A 10,145-nucleotide genomic window follows, 5' to 3' on the forward strand; every position below is an offset into this window, starting at 1 on the left:
AAAAAGAAAGACTTGTCCTATACTTTTATGTGTGGAGTCCTCTGCCCTGACTGAGGAGTCTCCATAGTCGTAAACTTTTTGAGTCACAGATGAATTAGGATTTAGTTATTTTTCTTTTCTTTCATTAAAATTATATGATTCTATGATTGTGGTTTAACACACCAAAGGGAAGTTACTATACTCATTTAATTTGAATAATTAAAGATATTTTTAATTTTTATTACATTTTGATAATAAGCTAATTACTTTGCATAGAATCATCTCTAAATTTCTACTTAACTATACATCTCTCAGCCTACACCTATCTCCACAAGTTCCTCTTCCAGCCTGCAGCTCTCTTTCCCCATACCTTTCCCTGCATCTCCCTTGTAGCACACCTTACTTTTTACAATATTGCCATGCCTCTTCCAGCCTCTCACTCCAAGCTTTTACCGTTCCTGTCTTTACTTCTCCATTTCTTTACACTCTCTCCCATGCCCTCCGGGCCCATACAGCAGTTCTTGTACCACAGGTGTTAAAGGTAAGTAGAGGTAGAGAGATCATCGTAGTGAAGATTTTCACCTGCCACACACCATCACTAAGGGCCTGATTAACATTTTAGCAGTCGATAGGTCCACCAATTGAGTAGTGGATGTACGGTGGTGGTCAAGGACTGTCTTACCAGTGCTCCAAATGCAGTATCACGAGTATAGCAGTCGGACCATGAGAGGACCGCCACAGCTGCCAGGGATCCATAATCCCTGGCACTGGCACGACGATCTTGAGGCCACACTATGCTTGGCGGTGCTACTGCGGCACCACCAAGCATGTTACAAGTTTCCTCACTGCGACCCTAACCACGGTGGTGAGACTGCATTGAAAAGGGTGGCGGTGAGGAAAAAAAGTGGGCCCACGGGACCTCTGGTGCCTCAAGTCCTTGGGATGCATGCAGGGGGGCACATGTTGTGCTCCGCTGTGGGCATGCATCCCCCTTTCTTGCATGGCATTGACTTCACAGTCCATGCCGTGCAGGAACTGGTATTGACATTCCCATTGCAGTGCCGTTTGAAAGGCACATCCGTGGGAATGTCAAAGGACCACATGCCAGACTACGAGGAAATTTGGAATCTGGCAGGCGACCAGCAGTCGAGTTTGGTGGTGCGGGCGGTGGCATGCTGCCCTCCTACAGCACAGCCAAACTCATAATCAGGCCCATAGTACTTAAAGCAGATCCAATAATCCATGTTGTGAATATGGTGACCAGCAATACCTATGTGCAGCAATACCTATTGGGGCCTATTACCAAACTACCTTTTGTAGTATGTTTTATAGTACTACAACAGTACTACTCACTAGTATAAAATATTATTAACATACTTACATGCAGATGCCTCCATCTCTGTCCTTTATTTTTCTGTGCGGGAATCTTTGCCCCGATTGCGGAGATATTATCATAACTACACCTATGTTTTAGTAGTAAATTTAGGAGGGACTTAGAGTGGCTGTAAGGGGTTTAGGTGATGGGTTAATGGGCAGCTATAGAGGGGCTTGGTGAGCTACATGCACCCACCCACAATAGAGTAAGCCAATTGCTATTTTCAAATAGCACTTCAAAAGTTACAAAAAGGACCAATACTAATAGAAGACGTACCGCAGCTCATAATCTAGAGTAAGTCTAACATCACACATAGAAACGCTGGCACTTCAATACCCTCTCATAGAAAATAATGGAAGAAGAGACTTAAAAAGCACCCCAAAAGAAACAATTTTTATACATTTAATTACATGATTTAAAAATACATATAAAATAACATAATTATCAGATTTTAAATAAGTTCAAAAACGTTTTTATGTACAAAATAAATGTACCCTTTATTTTTGTTAATTTTTAAATTAGCAAATTATTTCTATGCACAAATCGTACATTTTTTATACATAATATATCAATATAAACATTTTAATTTAAGTGCGTTTTAAAAAAATCAAACCATCAAAATGGTTGTTGTGTTGAAATTCCCATCAAACTGTCAATCAATCTTTCTTAGTGCACAATTTCTTTCTCAGACATCAGTATGAATAGAGATATATTGCCAAAAAGAACATTATAGGACCACTAATGCCTGTTTTGAGTATCCTTAGAGCAATACTGTATTCTCCTGTCTAAAATACAGCATACAGAAATCATTCACTCCCTCCGTAAATGAGAGTAAGTGGTACAAAACAATAACAAGTGGGACACTTTTTCCTTCTCAGTGTTGTATATGTCTGGATTAGGGTAATAGTTATGTAGCAATGGGGCAACCCAATAGCCACTGGGCCTGGGTGAATATTGGTATAACGAGAAAATAAATGCAAGAATGAATCAGTTGTATCTAAACAAGTTAAGCACCACCATACAGTCTTTCTAAAAATCGATGTGATTTTATTTCATCACAATATTGAAGTTAATCAATTTATAAAGAACACAACCAATCCTAAATTAATATTTTTAGAAAAACAGGTGCACAGAGGGGCGAGGTGATAAGTGCATGGGAAGAATTGTGATGAAGGACAGTAGTACGCATATATACACATCAGTAAATTAATAGCGAACTATCCCAACTGTTTCCGGCCAGATGCATTAAATGTCAAATCATAACACAATTGCAGATATACATTCTCTGTCATATATGTCTGACAAAATGATGAAGAAGTGTCAACGTTTTGACCCCTAGAAGGAACAGTCAATTTTGCGCATTTTGGATGGGGTCTTCATCAGGACCAAAGTGACAATAATTTAATTTTTTTAAATATATTTAAATTAAATTAAATATTTAATTTGAAACTATGTTAATAGTACTATGGCATTTAAAAAAATCTACTTTCAAATTAAATAGATAAAAAACAAATTTACATAAATATGTATCCAAAAATATTTTTGCTACTTTCTTTAATACTTTCATGAAATTCCCAATGTTTCCCTGAACTTAGCTGTAAGCCGATTGCTGTCCCAGTGGTGGAGATTACTGGCTACATGTGAAAAGTTACAAATAGTAACTTTGCACTTGCGAATTAAGCTCCTACCCCTGGGTTCAGTGGGTGGAGACATGTAAGCCTACACCTTGTGGTTAATTTACATTTATAAATGGTGAATAAACAATAGTAGTAAATTACTACAAAATGTTAGATTAAACTTTGCACATGTACGTTTACTCACATGTAATATTACCTTCATGAATAGCCCCCATGGTGGCCATTGTCTACAATGCTGAGGCACCGTACATGGGTAAAATGATTGCAATTTTTCTACTTTCTCTTTCCCAGTGTTTTATTTTCATTTTGTCCCCTTCCTGTCTGTGTTTCATTTATGCAACCTACTGCCCCCAATCAAGGTAGGGGCAGTCAGTACGGTCCAGTAAACCACTAGTTCCAGAAGGCCTTGTGCAGGTCTAAACCTGCACAACAGTTTTTCTGAGGAGAAGGTGGTGGCGCTTGTGTTTTTTTCAGCTTCACATCCTCCTTGCATTTGCAGTAAAAGGGACATCCGGCAAGGTCTGCAGCATGGAGGAACAGAACATGAACTAGGGAGAGTGTGACGCAACACGTGATGCCACACAGGGATCTCCTGCTTCTACCCAGCAGCAGGCCATTCATTGCTAGGCACAATATCCTCAACTTAGAGTAGGATCTTCTTGACCTGCTTGGTATAAACCAATGTGAAAGGGATGTTCTAGTTAGGTGAAATATTAAAACATACCATTTTCAATAACAAAGCCACTGAAATTAATCAGTATAGTACCTATAACTTCCACCCTGCTTTCACAGTGTTATTATCAGTGGTGTAATTTCATATGTTGCTTGGTGTAATCAATATTGTCATAGAATATGTCTTGAGTGATGTAATATGTGAGGTAATAACAAGTGCATGGCGAGGGTGCAAGTTAGTGCATATATTATAATTACTTGAGATACCTATACCAAGTGAATTTCAATGGTTTTCTTTATTCCAAATTATATGTTTTAACTGACATTTTCACATAATTACAGCAACTCTCTAATTGTTGATTCTTTCAGTGAATTTCTAAGGTTTTTTTCCATGCAAAGTAAAATATTGTTACAATTTCTAACTATAATGTAATTTTGACCTTTGGTTTTTCGGTGAATTTCTATGTTTCTTTATCTCTTAAAGCAAGATATCTAGTGCCCTGCACAGCATGGAGTTAGGCATACACCAGGCACTGCACCAAGTCCCCACTGGCACCCAACCCAGCATGGCTGACTATGTAATGTAACAATACTTTGGGTGTACTTTTAAGTGAGGCAGACCTACTGCCTTTGTCAAAGGGACAGAATGCCAAAATATAAAAAAGGCAGGCCTTTTGGCTTTATCAAGGGGTCAGCACATCAACATACATAAAGCACACCTATTGGCTTTGTCAAAAAGTCACCAAAACTGTAATCAAATGTATGGTCATAAATTCACACATTGCTATATTTAAGAATAGTGATTGTCACAAAATATTTTTAATAAAAATGATTTAAAGAAATTAATTTAAACATGTCCACAAGCCTTTTTGTAGCATTGTTCAGTGCACAAGGTGCAATCATAGAACCAACCACGAGAGGTCTCTGCCATCCAGCTAAAGAGCATACAGTTCCATCTTTCATTGCTTTAAAAAATATGATAAGCTCCCCTCGAGTCATGGATTCAATGACCCAAGAGACTTCATGTGTTTTTTTCAATGTTTCTGGGTGGCTGCTGCACTCTCTGCAGCCCTTCACAACATGAAAAAAATGATTGGTGTTACCCTTGCCCCTCCTAGTGGCACCACCAGGAATATAAATATAATGTAAAAGCCCTTGCATTATAGGGTGTTCCTTCCCTGGTGTAGTAAATACCAAATGAGCTGCTCCTGCCACTCATTTATTATTCTATGTATTATTTTTATTGATCTTTGGCTGTCCTAGCCGGGACATCCACATTTTATTTTAACTTTGGGGCCACATGGGGGAGCCCCAAGGGCCCCTTTGCCCCAGCCAGTTTCCCAGCCATCACCCATAGTGGGTGCCAGTGGGAGGCAACCATTATTTTGAAAGTGGATGACAATCCAGGCCACTTGTCGGGGGTCATGGGGGAAGCCCGGAAACCCCAAACAAAAAGGTTGTGTTGACCCATGGGCCACCCTGGGGAACTTATATTTTAAAGTGTCAGGGGGTTCTATTTAAATATACAGAGTGTATATTTAAAACACAGTAGTTATAGTTAGGTCTGTGCTTCCCTAGAAAAAGCATTTTTGGTATGCTAATAACTTTGGGATTATTTGACGAATCTTCATGACATTTTTCCCCAAAAAACCTCAACTCCGCCCTTAAAAGTTTTGTTGTGATCTGTCAAGCTGGGGACGGGAGAAAGGAGGACAGCTTCCAAAACACGTTTCCACATTCATTTTTCCATAGGACTGGTGTTATATATGGTAATATAATATCACTTTATGTTAAAATAAAACTAGAATTTCACTGAAAAAAGGATAGAGAGATGTTATAGTTAACTAAAAATGTCAGTTGAGACACATCATTTTAAACAAACAAAACTACTGAAATTCCGTTATAGTTCGCTCAAGTAACTATAACTCATGCCCTATAACATCTCTTTAAACTTTTTCAGTGAATATATATATTTAGACACATACAGAATAAATATTTATATATATATATATATATATATATATATATATATATTATCTACTGGCTGTCGCCAGTAGATAGTTATAGTTAGGACCGTGTTTCCATAGGAAATCCGCAAAATTCTATTTGGAATGACTTTGGCGCCGATTGACGAAACCTCGCGCAATTCTCAAAATAGGTGGGGCGCTCCGCTCCTTCCCTGAAAGTCTCGGGGGGATTCGTCAAGCGGGGGCTGAGAAAAAGGGGGGGTCCCAAAACGCGTTTTCCCCATGCATTTTTCCATAGGACCTTTAGTCCGAGCTACAGCCCGAACGGCTGAACAGAATTACTTGAAATTTGGCAGAGAGGTAGCCCTCAGGTCAGGGATGTGCCTTTTGAAGGTCTCGTGTAAATCTGTTCAGTATTTCCTGAGAAAATAGCATTTAAATCAATATATATATCTATAGGCGCGCTCCAAGCGCGTAGCGTAAGCTTACCGTACGCGCACGCCGCCGTGCGCGAGCGCAATTCTGATTGGTTGTTAGATGTCAGTAAACATTCGAATCGGTCGAAACCAGGAAGTGTCGGCCGCCATTTTGTCTCTCGCAGTCTGAGGGGGTGAAAAACAAAGGTGGAGAACGTGAAAAGGGGGCAGGGTGGACAGTTTCTGACCCCCTAGCCTTTGTCAGGGGGTCCCAGAAGGACCCCCAAGGGCAAAAATAATTTTATTTTTTTTTCGAAAAATCGCCGAATGCACGTAGCGTACGCGCACGGCGTAAACGGAAACATTCTGCGAGAAAAATTCCGCGAACTTCGCGTAACTATTCCGCGATTACGCGTACCGTACGCGCACGGCAAAAATGTTTTATCAAAAAGGAAAGCTTACAAAAAAATTTAAAAAAATGTGAGGTAAGGTTGGCTCTTAAAAGAGCCGTCGGGTTAATACAGGGATAGAGGAAAGAAAGAATGGGAATATTATGAACGTCTACAAACGTGCTGGTCTATCTTTTTGTTAATAAGGGAAACACTGGTCTCCCCAAAAACAATAAGACCGCAACACGTTGTACACCTCATTGAAACCCTCCGAAATCAAGGGTTAATGTCCAGAGGAGCTGAAGAAGGTGATGCTCCCACCTCAGAGGAAGGGCTCAGCTGAGCTGCCGATGATGTACTCGGCTGAGCTTCTGAGGTTGGGCTCCGGTGACTTACTGAAGAGTTTTCTTCAGTATGTCGAGCAAAGGTCCTGGGATGTCTATCCCTAAGGTTTCTCATCATAGAGTGATTTCCAAAGGAATACTTCTTCCTTGGATCTCCTCTAGATAAAACACGGTCACAAAGTGTGCAAGTGACCAATGGAGCATTGACCTTTTTCTGCCCCTCTGGAAAAGTAAAATACTCCCACACAAAAGAATCCTTTTGTTTCCTCCTTCTCTGTCTGATGATGGTGCTGCTAGGCTCACTCTCAGAAGAGATCTGCTGCTCTGCCATTGCATCTCAATGTCAATTCAGCTCCTTCTCATAGGGGATCTCAAGCAGTAATGAGGGGAATGGGTGTGGTGTGGGAAGTTTCTGGAACTGAAAGTAGTTTCAACCAATGAAAAGTGTTCTTTGTGGATCACATGACCTACCGTGCGCGCTCCGTAAGCTTACGGTACGCGCTCATAAACAAGTACGCATGCGCAAACGTGACGCTTACGGAGCGCTTACGGAGCGCGTACGTAGGACGCACTCGCGCATGTGCATTACACGCCCCTGCGTAACCGCGACGTTGCTTCCGCGCAACGCGCATGCGTGTACGCGTACGTCATGTACGTATCACGTAAGCGCACTGTACTTATGACGTACGGAGCGCGTAGCATCAGCTTACCGTACGCGCATCGTATCACGTAAGCGCACCGTACTTATGACGTACGGAGCGCGTAGCGTCAGCTTACCGTACGCGCCCGGCAAAAAACGCATAAAAAAAAAATACAAGTTTCAAGAGTTGTAGAAGATAATAACTGTGATGTACAACTGTGTGTAAAAATTAATTTAAAAAAAATTAACCATTTCATAAGGCAGGATATAGTACATATATTATTTTATACATAGGTTGGATATTATTTTTTACCAAAAATCTCAAAAAACAATTTGCATTTAAAAAAACGTACAAATTCCCTGAAAAAACCATAGGTTTCACACACGTTATAGTTAGGAATTAGCATTTAAAAAACCTTGCAAATTCACTGAAAAAACCATAGGTTTCACACATGTTATAGTTAGCAGGACATTTCACTCGTGAAAAACCAATGAAATTCCCCCGTTATAGTTAGTGCAGGCAACTATAACTCACGCGACCGCAATCCTCTGCTGATGACGTCAGATATTACATCACTGATGACATATGTTTCTTTATGAACAATAAATATTTGTATATATGTATATCTTAAAATTGAGCACCGGCGTCAACCTTTGGGCTGCAATGTGGAAATATATATATATATATATATATATATGAGCAAACAAATGGCACTGAAGCTTTTTGAAAGGGCTCACCACGGCACTCCAACCCTCCGGCTTTCTTGGCCCGCATGTAGCCCCACAGCCTCTCTCCACAATTAATAAGGTCCGACGCGTTTCAGGGCCAAATAAATATATTGAAGAAAAAGGTTGCCCCAGGGTGGACCAGCACTCGCACAGGGCATCCGCTCACCAACGCAGGCAGAATCAATGCGACTCACAGCTCCTCTCAATTCGCTGCTCGACGCGTTTCGGGCTTGGTCGCCCTTCCTCTGAGCATTTCAAATCCCAGTGACAAACGGCACAAACACTTCCAGTGAAGTCCCCTCTTTTATTTCTGGCATAACATAGCACTCAGCATTATGGGACTGGTAGTGAACATAGTTCCCCCTGTGGGTTGCCGTCGTCCGTGGAACATCACGATTTTACAGGAGTTTCAGTGCCGCAAAGAGACCCCTGCACCTTAACAAGAGCACCTCGTGCGCCGATCAAGCTGTCCATTACAAACAGCACCGGCCCCGCTTTCAGTCCCGCGGTGGTGCTAGTCCGTGACCGGGCAGGCCACTAAATATTGAAGAAAAAGGTTGCCCCAGGGTGGACCAGCACTCGCACAGGGCATCCGCTCACCAACGCAGGCAGAATCAATGCGACTCACAGCTCCTCTCAATTCGCTGCTCGACGCGTTTCGGGCTTGGTCGCCCTTCCTCATGAGCATTTCAAATCCCAGTGACAAACGGCACAAACACTTCCAGTGAAGTCCCCTCTTTTATTTCTGGCATAACATAGCACTCAGCATTATGGGACTGGTAGTGAACATAGTTCCCCCTGTGGGTTGCCGTCGTCCGTGGAACATCACGATTTTACAGGAGTTTCAGTGCCGCAAAGAGACCCCTGCACCTTAACAAAAGCACCTCGTGCGCCGATCAAGCTGTCCATTACAAACAGCACCGGCCCCGCTTTCAGTCCCGCGGTGGTGCTAGTCTGTGACCGGGCAGGCCACTAAATATTGAAGAAAAAGGTTGCCCCAGGGTGGACCAGCACTCGCACAGGGCATCCGCTCACCAACGCAGGCAGAATCAATGCGACTCACAGCTCCTCTCAATTCGCTGCTCGACGCGTTTCGGGCTTGGTCGCCCTTCCTCATGAGCATTTCAAATCCCAGTGACAAACGGCACAAACACTTCCAGTGAAGTCCCCTCTTTTATTTCTGGCATAACATAGCACTCAGCATTATGGGACTGGTAGTGAACATAGTTCCCCCTGTGGGTTGCCGTCGTCCGTGGAACATCACGATTTTACAGGAGTTTCAGTGCCGCAAAGAGACCCCTGCACCTTAACAAGAGCACCTCGTGCGCCGATCAAGCTGTCCATTACAAACAGCACCGGCCCCGCTTTCAGTCCCGCGGTGGTTCTAGTCCGTGACCGGGCAGGCCACTAAATATTGAAGAAAAAGGTTGCCCCAGGGTGGACCAGCACTCGCACAGGGCATCCGCTCACCACCGCGGGACTGAAAGCGGGGCCGGTGCTGTTTGTAATGGACAGCTTGATCGGCGCACGAGGTGCTCTTGTTAAGGTGCAGGGGTCTCTTTGCGGCACTGAAACTCCTGTAAAATCGTGATGTTCCACGGACGACGGCAACCCACAGGGGGAACTATGTTCACTACCAGTCCCATAATGCTGAGTGCTATGTTATGCCAGAAATAAAAGCGGGGACTTCACTGGAAGTGTTTGTGCCGTTTGTCACTGGGATTTGAAATGCTCATGAGGAAGGGCGACCAAGCCCGAAACGCGTCGAGCAGCGAATTGAGAGGAGTTGTGAGTCGCATTGATTCTGCCTGCGTTGGTGAGCGGATGCCCTGTGCGAGTGCTGGTCCACCCTGGGGCAACCTTTTTCTTCAATATTTAGTGGCCTGCCCGGTCACGGACTAGCACCACCGCGGGACTGAAAGCGGGGCCGGTGCTGTTTGTAATGGACAGCTTGATCGGCGCACGAGGTGCTCTTGTTAAGGTGCAGGGGTCTCTTT

The sequence above is a fragment of the Triturus cristatus genome, chromosome 4_1, assembly GCF_964204655.1.
Source record: "Triturus cristatus chromosome 4_1, aTriCri1.1, whole genome shotgun sequence".
In the NCBI taxonomy this organism is placed as follows: Eukaryota; Metazoa; Chordata; class Amphibia; order Caudata; family Salamandridae; genus Triturus; species Triturus cristatus.